Raw genomic sequence first — 12,376 nt, forward strand, 5'->3', positions numbered from 1 at the left:
ATCCACTCAAGTAAAGCTCGGAAATATCCACAGCTATATACACGTACACCGGCACACAGGATAAACAAATCGATTACGCCTAGCCTGCCTGAATGACTGCGCACGTGGAAATAGGAATGCAACCGATGCACGATGCGCGGACAAAAAGAAAGAAGCTGCAAAATTCATATCTGTTCTCGAGTCTCGACTGGAGTAGCAGCAGTGGCAGCAGCAACGAACGAGCAACCCTCGCAGTTGTACATATGAACTGCATCAGCCAGCAAACATCCAGCTAGAAGCAATCGCTTATGTGCCACTCAAAGCAATTCAATCGCGATAAATTCGCCGCGTAAACGAAAAGAAAAATAGCTGCGCTAGCCACCGAGACCTACATTCGCGTTATGCGCTATACACGTATACGGCATACACGCATGTGTCGACAGCTGCATCAGCTCGAGCATGTGGTTTATACTCGTCTCTTTTGCTTCGTTTACCACCACCCCCCCACGTCGTTTTAGTTCTCTCGCAAGCTTCGATTCTACATATATGTATGCTCGGTGTGCCGTGTGCCGTGAGTGTGTGGCCCACTTGATGGCTTTCCGCACACGTATTACAGGTTTATATGCATGCGATGCGAAGCGAGCAGCAGACAAACCGTCAAATAAGAGATTGCCTCTATCTACTCGCTTCTGCTGCCGCTGCTGCTGCTGCTGCTGTTACTGCTGAGTAGTATGCTGCCGCTGCCAGATTGGATTGTGAAATATTCAGTGAACGAGGCGAAGCTGATGCCTCGGCTAGGAGTAGATGAAGCTTCCGCCTCCTGCCTCTGCTAATATTATAGAGATGAATGACGACGGCCCATTTGCTCGTAGATTTTTCAGGAAATTTAGCCATGATCGAGTGATTTCGAGTACTGCTGCAGTGCTGCTGCCGCTCCCACTGCTCCCACTGCTACTGCTGTTCACTGCAAAGGTCGAGGCGTCGATGCGCACCCCGTACATTTATCAACGCGTTAAAGGCTTTTTATTTATCGCCGAGTATACATCAGCTAGAGAGCCCGGCAACTTGCGAGCTTCGAAGCTTTCAATTTTTTCACGAAATATCGTTTACTATTACTCGCCGCGTGCTGCTGCCGCTGCTGCTTTTCCCTCTTCTCCTCTCTTCGCCTCGTTAGTGCGTATGTATGCGCAGTGGCCTTATACACACATACACACCCACGCATAAGCTCCGCTATGTGCGCAGATACGGTGGGATTTATTTTTAATTTTTTTTTTGTTTTTTCAATTTTTTTTTCAACTTTCTCGCAGTCGTTTGATATTATACGCGATGAAGACGGATGATGATGCCGCCCAGCACTGCAGTGCGGACGAGAAAATTGTGCGCGCACGCGAGATTTTTTAAATTTGTAATGCCTCGGCCGAGAGATGGCGACTGAGCGATGCGCGCGCCGTGTAATAGGATCAATTTTTAAAGAAAAGAAATTGATAGCCGCGTTCGAGAAGGAAATCGACTATATAGAGATAAAATACCGTTTTCTTCATTCTTCCTGTCCGTTGGAATTACCTATATATACATTGGCAATGACGCGAAATAATCACTGCCGCGGTCATGAACGATCTGGTCTCGAGCGACAACGATGGATCTTGTGGATTTAGAGAATCGCGGCAACTTTTCACAAAGATATATCAAGATCGACGAAAAAACGCTGGTTATTTCGGTTAAGTACCATTCGCGGTTGCTTGAAAATCTTCAGCTTTTTTACGTTGTATTTATCGACACAGAAACTCGAAACGAAACGGAAAGCTCTTCATCAAAAATAATATCATCGTTATTTCCATTTCCCAGTGAAATCACTTGAAATAAACCAAATAGTTGTTTACAAAAACAAAGTTTTATTTCTATGGCTGTTGTATTTCTGCGTAAGCTCTACATCTAAAATATCGAAAAACCCTTGCAACTGATTTTCATAATAAACAAATAATGGAGCTCCAGGGTGAGTGTATGCATACAGAGCGTTCATTGATCAATGCCCAAGAGCTATCTGTCTCTCTTGTGTCCATTGTGTGGCGTTAACTAGGGAGGTGGCTACGATTTTTCTCTTTCATTCTTTTTTCCTTTTTTTTCCATGCTTCGCGTTAAAAACTCAATTAATAGAAGCAGTGCAGCGCTCGACAGCGAAGATATAATAGGTCGTTTATAGAGAAAACTCAATCATCGCCTAGCCCGGCAGCTCTTTCTATTATATCTGAGGCAGTGTCTGCTGCTACCTACTGCCCATCCCGGACGATCGAAGAATAACAACTAATTTACTCGGGGCCGCTGCAATGTTATCGGGAGGGCTGCTTCTAAGATATACAAAGAGACGAGGTTTCCGAGCCAATTATGTGTGTCGCGCGCCGTCGCTCTGAGCAAACACATCGAGCGCCGGAACTTGCAGCTCCGAGAGAAAGAGAAAACAGCTTTTGGTCTTATTTCTTTGACTCGATCGAGTTTGAATGTCGGAGGCGCCCCTCTGCACACAGCTAGACACACGCCAACGTGTCACACACTCGCGCTTGTTACGTTTCAATCAAAATTCAAATTAACGCGTACTCGCACTCAGTCGACAGTCTATAGCTGGTTCGTCTATATGCGCTGCACCGCAGACAATGCGCTTAGCTACTTATTTTACCTTCCGACACTGCTAAATTTAATGGACCGTGACACGCCGAGGCTTCCGTTGTTTCGTGTTGTGCATTTCGAACGAGATAGATCACGTGCTTGATTATATATATACACACGTACACACATACATATAGAGAAGGATTGCAACTTCTCTCTCTCTCTCTCTCTCTCTCTCTCTCTCTCTCTCTCTTCCTCTAGCTCTGAGTGATGCGGGGAAACTTCTGGATTCTACCGAGAGCTGTTCCCGCGGCAATGCTTATTATGACGCTCGACTGAGCATTATTCGTTGCAGCGTTGCCGTTGATGAGCAAGATTTAAAGAAAACGTTGCAGAAAAAAATAAACAAAACTTTTATTACGCTCTCTTGATGCACACCCACCACGAGCTTTCTCTTTAAATTGAATATGATTACAAACGACTGCTCTGTATTATACCACTCGCGCACATAGGGTAAGAATCGAGAGCCAAGCAAAGGCGAAAAAAAAGTTTCCATTAAATCATTACAAACACGATTGCGACACACTCAAGCAGTAGCAGTCGTAGCAACAGCAGCAGCAGCAGCAACATCAGCAGCAGATTTCAAATATACCTAAGAGCTTCCGCGGTTTCGACTAATCTATTTACATACCCTTTTAGCGAAATGAGACACACGCGCACTCGCAGACGTTACACACACACACACAAACACACATCCACACTTATACACATTCGAGTGCACGTAAACCAAAAGAAATTTCTTCCGGACGCGAGAGAACTGAATGCGCAGGAAACTGGGTAGCTAGCCGAGCTACAGTATAGTAGCTTTCTCTAACAGTCAGGGGAGAGAAAAGAACTGCTAAAACTCTCGGCAAATAATACCTCGGTTCTAGATCTCCGACGCGCGCTGCTATAGGATGGCCGCTGCTACTGCTGCCCAAGATAAGTAATAGCCTGCGCGCGAATTTCCAGATTCCGCAGCGAAATGTGCGAGCATATACGATTATGCCCCGGACATTTTTTATGTTTTTCGGTTCTCGCAGCTCTGACAAATATCATGACAATTATTTTTTCTCGCTTCTACGCGATAATAAGTGTGTGGCGTGTGTGCAGAGGCGGTGCATTCTCTCTGATGCAGTGACGCACGAAAGCTACAATCGTGAGTTTGTGCAGCAGCCAGCGTGTCACATCGTTTTGTCGGAGCTTGCGAAAAAAAGCTCAGGCGCTCGCTCGTTTAAGTCAGATTACTGCGGGACATTCTCGCTGCCGTTGCTGCTTGCGCGAGGTCCGCAGCTAGACTGCTATAGCTGCATTACTTACACTCGCTGCGATGTATATACGCGTATATATACCGACTGTAAGAGGTGTCTTAATTGAGGCAAAAAATAAATTATCCAGCTTAGTAAGCTCTTTATCAGTGCTATACGCCTCGGAGTGAAGGTAAACAACGAGAAAAAAATCCGCTCAGTACATTATACGCTATTTTTTTCGCAGAATAAAGAGGAGCATGATACGAGCTCGAGCAAAGTTGATTGGTGCCTCTCGTCCGCGTGGTTGCTTTATTGAAAGCGCTAAATCTTAAAGCTGCTGTAAAAGCTCAAGCATCGTGTACATACATACACCCCCACGCGCGCCTCATCCGTTACATCGATATAGATGTACATATTCATTACCATTAAAAATCATAGCGCAATTTTAAAAGTTCAAGTACTCGCAAAAAACTCGAGTACTCGAAAATATTCAGGTGCTTGAATTTTTCTGACTCGACTAGAACACAACTAGAGTTGGGTAAAAACTCGGAAAATCGCGTACTCGTACAAAATTACTCTTGTTTTACAAAAAGCTGTGGAAGATTTTCAATGCCTCTCTGTGGCAAAAATAAGATTACAGCTGCGCAAAAACGGGCTAAGATGGTGATTAAAGACTCGTGATTCTTGTGCCGATGGATCCGATGAATTTTCTTGTTTATTTTTAGACATTGTTCGGACTAAAGCCCCTTTCTTCCTTGCTCTCCCTCTCTCTCTCTCTTTATCATTGTTTTTTTTTTTTTTTTTGAAACGTACTAGCGAGCTGCAAGCTCTCCACATACGTAGAGACAACATCCATTACAGAGGATTTTCTTCGTCGCAGTGCGAGAGTAGAGTCGGTGCGTAGGTATATACCTATACGAGGCTATTCATTTTGTCTCGTAGCTCGTGGTAGCTGCGCGCGCGGATGATATTAGTCGAGCGCGTCGCGTACTGACCCGATACGTCCGTGTTATATGTACAGAGTCTCTCGTCCGCTGCATTGGCCCGGGCACGAGAGAAGAAGAAAATTATGAAGATTAGAAGTTATTCGAGTACGGTCATTGTCTCGGCGGGCGCTGCTGCGGGGAACTTTTGAACATTTATAGCCATCTCTACTCGCCGCACGCGCGCATTTAATTCCACGCTGTCGAGGAAAGACAAGAAGACTTTATACAATACTAACTGCTTGGATGTTTGAGTGTACACGATATGGCTATATAGAACGTATAGTTAGTTGGAGCTCGAAAGCTCGCCGATTGCCGTTTTGAGCTTTCCCCTCTCTCTCTTTTTCGACCTCCTATATACGTATATATTACGTGTTATTGAAACTTTGCAAACTTGCCACTGCGTCGAGTTGATGCAGCCAAGGAGGGCGATAATTGCCTGCTTCGGCATATCTTGATGACCGATCAATTCGCCCCAAATATATATATAAATTGCCGCTGCAGCTTTATGTATTAATGGACTGTTTTAAAACTTTGCGGTACGGCTGAAGACAATCGCATCGTCGGTAATTTATGGGCAATGTCGTCGTCGTCGTCGTCCGATGCCGCTGTACAATCACACGATAGATTGGATTGCTGCTACGTGCAATATATACCTACACGCGAAAAAAGTACACACACTCTTTTTCCTCTCTCTCTCTCTGAACACACATACACATACATAGAATCTCTAACGAGTCGTCGAAATTTAATGCTATCGTAAAGTTGTTGCAAACATCTACTGCACTCGGGGGCAGACATTTCATTTCGGTGAGTATATATCTAGAGGAAACTTAACGTTGAATTTAATTAAAAACGTTTCTTGTTAGGCATCCTCTCCTGCACTTATAATTATAAAGTTGCGAGGAATAAATTTTACAAATTATCTACCTTTTCTTTGATAGGTTTCATCTAATACTGGGTAAATATTTGCAGAGCGGATAGAAAAAATCATACCAAGGAGCGTCTCTCTACCTTTAAAACATATAGAAAAAAGGTATGGGAAGGGCCGTAAAAGCAAGTAATAAATTAAAGGTACTGCTACAGAGTCAGGCAATATACGCATTAAAGCCAAAGGTCCGTTAAGTTAATAAAAAAAAAGCTTCATAAAGAATGATGAAAAAAGCCCTCGCTCTTTCTCTCCTTCGATGGGGCAAGTAGTCGCACGTACGGCCAATAACGCCCGAGCAGCGGCAGCAGCTCTTTGCCGTGAACGAGACGTGGCCAGCTGTGTGCGTTTGTGTGCACGCTCATCCATCGAGTCGCTCTCGCGTTCGATATAATTTCCCACCGAAAACATCGGAGCTCCGATGCATGTTATAAGCGTGTGTGTGTGTGTGTGCAAACGTATATAAAAGTGTTGTAGTTAGTTAGCCTCGATAGCGTCGAGAAATCGAGCTTGGCTTTGCTACACCACACAGTCGTGCAGTAGCTTCTCTCGCACGCCCATCAACAGGTTAACCAGATCGGAACGAGTACAGCTGAGAGCAGCAGCAGATGAGGCTACCACAGGCACTGCTGCTGCTGCTGCTGCTGCAGCTGCAGCCACTGCTGCTCTGTAACACTTGGGCAACTTGGATTCGCTTTTCGCGTTTGATGTCAGTCGGTTACATACACACACCCACAAACTTATACACATACACGCATGAGCAATGCACGTGCATCGTAGGGCAAAGATATACATATCATCGAAAGCCTTTGACCGAGAGCGCACGAGGTTGTTGGTGCGGAGATGAGGCGAGGCGGCGTGGCAGCAGGCGTATATATGTACGAGCGAGCGAATGCGCACACGTGTGCAATGCATCTCTCGCGAGCGAGCGAGCGGGTAAGCAAGCGAGCCGTAACTTGCGCCATGTATAGCGCATGTATATACGTGTGTATTTGTGTGTACAACGTATTATAGGACTTTGAGAAGTTGCGGGCCAGCAAAAGAGAAGGGCATCGTCCGACAACACCAAGTCCGAAGCTTTGAAATCAAATAGTTGCTAATTAAGCGTCGACTGCGCCCCGAGCTAGCTCGAGACCAGCAGCTACCTGCTGCAGCCGCATGATTTTTCGGCTGGAAAAATTCACTCGAGCGCCCATTTCTGCATTTTCGTCGTTGCTGATTGCGCTTACTATAAATATAATGGCCTTTCGGTTGCGTGAAAGTTTTTGTTGGCGGCAGCACACATAAGCACACAAAGTACAAAAGATAATTCCGTCATTTCGCTTGTTTACGGCGCGTAAGCGAGTACATGCGCCAGAGCATAGTTAGCTGCGCTTTTATTTCACAAAATTAAGTACGGGCTTTGGCCGATGGATGTAAAATGGCGCGTAGAACGAGCGTACGTTTGCGTTTACACTCGCGGATCGTCAAAAGCAACGAAATCCGGTTTTTCGCATTTCCCGAACACGCGTACCGCGCGAAAGTTGACTTTTGCGGAATTACCGCCTGTGTACGGGCGGCTGAAAAATTAATAACATTGTCAACAAAAGGCCGGGGGATTTCTCATAATGTCGGCGCAGGTGCATAATCAAACATTCGTTATTAATAACCGCGACGAGGATCGAGAGAAAGAGCCACGCCTGAACCGTAGTTGGCATTTTCAAGCACACACACGCTCGGCTTATCGAGGCAAAAACAAAATTTATCGCTCGCGCACGATACTTTGGCCTGCGGCTCCAACGAGAAAAAATAACAGGTAAGTACGGGCAATTGCGCGTTACTTTTCTCTTTATTCGGTTGAATGTGCAATGTGCATATACATATACGTATATGTAGCGTCGCACTCGGAACCAAAGTTAAAAGGAAGAGGCAAAAAAGGGGGACGGCAAGAAAGAAGGAATAAACGTTACGCGCTGCATAATTCAAGGCGTGTGCGCTTTCGTTGCGTGGGAGAGCCGGGCGTATAAGGGGTAAAGTAATCTAATTACCTCGTGCGCGCGCGGTAAAAGCTCGTTCGCTCTCTTCTCTCGCTTCTCTTTCTCTCTCTCTCTTTCTCTTTCTCTGTTGGCGCGGCGCGGCCTGTACAAGGAACCACAATTAATGAAACGACAAAAAGCCGAGTCATAAATCTGAGAAAATTCAAATTTTCTGTAGCTCCGCTAAAAGCCGCCGCCGCCACGGCTCTTGCCTTATGCCGTTTGGTACTATAGTCCCTTCGCACGTACCTATATGCAGGATGTGTATGGTGGCTACGTACACAATACCACCAAAATTAAAAACGTCCCGGTCATAACTCGCGCGCGGATGTCGTCGAGCAACACTTGATTAAAAAAATACACGCCAAGGGCAAATCTCATCGCCGGCACTGCAGCGGCTCTTTTAGCCGTTTGTATGTACAGCACGCGTATACGTATGGTACGGCGCCGGATGGAAACAGAGGCAAAGCTCATAAATCCCAATCTGGGCGTATTAATATTGTAATATAATAATATACACGAACAGCAGGCGTAATGTATGATAGCACGTGGAGCAGCTGTGATACCTACAAAAGCAGGCGGCTTATTGTACGGCGACGGGGTATACAGCTCGGAGTACGAAATGAAAAAACAACAGCTTTTGCTATACGTTTCCTCGTTCGGTCGGGAAAACGTATTTTCGGAGTCGGCCTCCAGTCCAGGCGCAATTCGCGCGAGGCGAGTCGTAGATTTGTGCATAGGCGTGAATGCATGTATGTACAACGCAGGAGCGAGCGCAGAATTATAGCAGTGATAAGTCGAGTCTCCCCCCCNCGCAGCCTGGATGAGTGAGCGGCGGCCCATTATTCGGCCGCACCGCTCTCGTGTGTTTACGCGTGTACGTGCGTAAGCCGCAGTGCGTTCACATTTCAGTGCTTTATTAGGAATAAATTCGCTCGCTCTCGTGGCCCGGCTAGGCAGCAACAGCAGCAGCCGCTTCGACTTTAATCGCGATTATTTGCCTGGGCTTTCGTCGCGCGCGAGCATACATCCGATCCGATTTATCGATCCCGATACTTACGGCTGCTCGGTGAGGGAGGATGATGCGTGCGCAACGCGTCGAATTCGAGTGATCTCGAGTGCAGTGCAGCCAGGACTTTAATACCACTCGACGAGCTCGCGCGTCATCATATAAATAGGCGGCTTCCAGCACCTCGGTGCGCGGCGGCCAAGAGGCTTAGGTGTGTACGCTGCAGCAACGCTGGACTGTCCCTAATTTCCAATGCGGTGCGATTAGGGAGAGGGCCGTTCACCGGTGCATAAACACACACACTACACTACGGAGTTTTCGTACAAGTAGCGATTACAAACGAGAATTACGTGTGCATTTGCATCAGTCAAAACACGGCAGCCGCAGCTACCTCATACGTACGTGGGGTATTTGCAAGTATTTCGCCATAAATAATCGATCGGTTTTGCCCTTGTTGCTCGTAAGCTCGATTTTACCATAATAACTGCCCTAAAGTACGCCGAGCTCGGTGTGAGTTATACATGCGCGCTGCTGCACCAGCCCACGGTTACGAGCGCCGCAGAAAGTTACAACGATTTTCCGTGCGTGCTAGATCCCTTTATTTTTTTATTTTTTACTTCCCTTTTTTTTGTTCATTTTTTTTACGAACGTATTTTATAGCTCGAAAATCGCGTATAAATAGTTTTCGTGGGCGAATATAAGTCGTGGTAAAAAACGAGCCTGCAGCTCGCGAGATTACAGTGCGGGGGGAGAAAAAAAGGAGCGAGCGAGAGAAGGAAAAATCATCGGGAAAACTCGGCTAACAACAAGTGTGCTCTTGACGCGGCCGCGCACACACGCTAGGAACACTACTGGCAGAAAGATACGACTCGGTGCAGCGGACAATATTAACGAACGTCGCGGATATGTATAATATACACTGTGTACTTATACGCATACACGTGCAAAAGTCTTAAATCACTGGCATATTTTTAGAAAGTTTCGCTTAAACGCCTCTGATATATATTCCGCGCGTGGACACACACATATATACTCGCAGCAAAGTTGAGTGGGGAAAAAGGCGAATAAAAAGCCCGCTTAATTACCATAATCTTTATTAGCATGCCGATTCGCGACGTTCTTATCGTGCATTAAACTTTTCTAGTTTATTGTAATTAACTGCGGTAGAGTAGCGCGGGGGCACACACAAGCGCTATATGCATATGTATGCAGCAGCACTATAGGTATCTCTGGTGCATTCGGACTTTTCTTGCGGTCGGGCGCTATAGCGGCCAAATGGATTTCGCTATCGAGCCGCACACATGCGCTGCAGCAGATCCCGCATAGGAAGCCGCTTGATGCTCGAAACTATAATCTGGGGACGATCGTAGCATCTATCCCATGTGTGTGTGTGTGTGTGTGTGTAGGGTTTGTGCGACTGTAGAAGCGAGTCAAACGACCGGATCACGAGAGGATAAAACTAGAAAATTAATTATGTCGTCTTTGTAATGGGCAACGGGAGCAGAAACTACGGCTGCATGAGTTTAACGACATGCATCCGCGTAAGCGACAGCGAAGTGTGTCTGTGTGCGCGACGTAAACCTACGTGCGTGCTGTGCAGGATACACGTGGGGAATGTTAATCTACATGCCTGCAAAGAGGTTCAGCCGAATGTGTTTCCATACGGGGCCTTGTGCACTGCAGCTGCTCGCAAACATGTACACACACACACACACACTAACACACAGAGATATTGACTATATAAGTTGAGCACACGTGAGACAGGATCTTTCGCTGAAATAACAGGGTTCGAGTATATAGCTTAAGCGGTCGCGCGCGCGTGGCGCCGTTTTCTGCCATATACTGCAGGCATATATAACAGGCACGAGGCATGAGGCAGCGACCTGCAAACCGGTCACTTTATTCTCACGATTATTCAGCGCCCTGTGTGCATTCGCTGCTACGTCCAAATATATTTATCCGCAGAAAGTATACATCGGCGAAGCAGCCGCCGAGAGCGAGTTGGTTACGAAAGAAAATCGCGCGCGCCGCCGAAGGTAATCCGGATTGGCAATTCGCTGCCGTATACTGTGCACATGAAAATGCTAATGAGATTATCAGTATGCGCGTATATCCTACTACACGTTGTACATAGATATGTGCACGCATGCAGTATCCCGCGCGCGCCAAACTGCAACCGTATTATTACACTTTCTAATATTTTAATGTCTCATTTCCTTCCCCTGTCTTTCTCTTTCTCCGCGCGCGTATATGCATTTTTCCGTGTATATTAGCGCTCTCGCATCTCGTTCGCGCCCGTGCGAGATGATCTTGATTTCATCGATACGACGCTTCATTTAATTAGGATGAAATATTTCGTCGATAAACATCGAATTCAGTCTCGATTGCTGCAGTTATTAATGTTTCAACAAAAATAAACATCTCCTCATTAATCGGTATACACTATAAGACGCGACAGTGTTGGCGCCTGTCTTATTTTTTGTTTGCCTCTTGGATGTACGGTACGTCACAACACATTATATACGTACGAGTGAAATTTCACTTTCATTAGCTCGACGCTGCTGCTGCTGCTGCTGCTGGGTCGCTCGCTGCTGTAAATATACTATATATACTCGGGCAGCGAGACTCGCGGTAGGATACTACGTATTATTGAGTCGCGCGCAGTCCGCGAAGAGTCCCGTTTCTTCACCTCTTTTCTCTCCTCGAAAGCATTTGGCCTCGATCCGTGTAGTGCCGCCGCGCCGATCGCCGCCGCCGCTGCTGCACGCGGAATACATCCTATACAGCTACTATAGGCGCGCGCGGAGCAGAAAAGAAAACAGTCGGAGTCGCGTTACGGTTTCGGACGCGCATACGATTATGTATAGACATTCAGGCAGGCACACATGCGTCACTGTTAAAGGCGTGTGTATATACGATAACTCACCCTGACAGTAGCTGACACAGTGAACGAGCGCCGAATTTCGACGACTGCTCCGATTAATCGAGTGCAAACTTGGAGTTTATTACAGAGTTCACTGGGCAAAACAACGTGTTCACAGGGTATACGATTCGGCGATATAGGCAGATCGAAGACGAAAAACAATCACAGTAACGCGCACAGCTGACGAATAAAAACTCGTCGATCGCGTATTATTTACGAAACGTGGAGCTCACGCGAGCTTCGATAACAAGCGAAACGGTAACGACGTGCTGTTTAGCGCACGAGCGACGGCAGTTGACTGGCTCTGGTATAATGTGGCGCGCAGCCGGCTAGTCGCTTCAGTGTTGTACGAGAGGAGCAGCGCGCGCGAAAGCTCGTGCCTGCCGCCCCACCTCCTCCACCTCCTCCTCTTCCTCCTCTTCCTCCTACAGCAGCAGCAGCAGCTCCTAGCACGCGCGCAATAGCAGCGGCTTCGTTTCGCGCGTCTGCGTGCAGTCTCTCTATATACGATATACATATATTCGCATGTGTGTACGTGACCCCCTTCTGCACACACTAGCGCAAAAACCACTCGTATATTACTCCTTGTATATCTACATGATATTGAGTGTGTGTGGCAGAAAACGTATATATACGTATATGTATGTAT

General features: G+C 46.6%; 1 protein-coding gene across 1 annotated transcript in view; it reads right to left on the reverse strand.

Annotated features, from left to right (window-relative positions):
- The window catches only part of LOC106652217, a 75,414-nt gene extending 63,411 nt beyond the window's left edge, over positions 1 to 12,003 (reverse strand). The window contains exon 1 of the mRNA XM_014371038.2: positions 11,731 to 12,003. The gene's annotated coding sequence lies outside the window, so the exon portion shown is untranslated. The remainder of the gene's footprint in view (positions 1 to 11,730) is intronic.
- Positions 12,004 to 12,376: the final 373 nt, after the last annotated feature.

The sequence above is a fragment of the Trichogramma pretiosum genome, unplaced genomic scaffold (assembly GCF_000599845.2).
Source record: "Trichogramma pretiosum strain Unisexual culture from Peru unplaced genomic scaffold, Tpre_2.0 scaffold31, whole genome shotgun sequence".
NCBI lineage: Eukaryota > Metazoa > Arthropoda > Insecta > Hymenoptera > Trichogrammatidae > Trichogramma > Trichogramma pretiosum.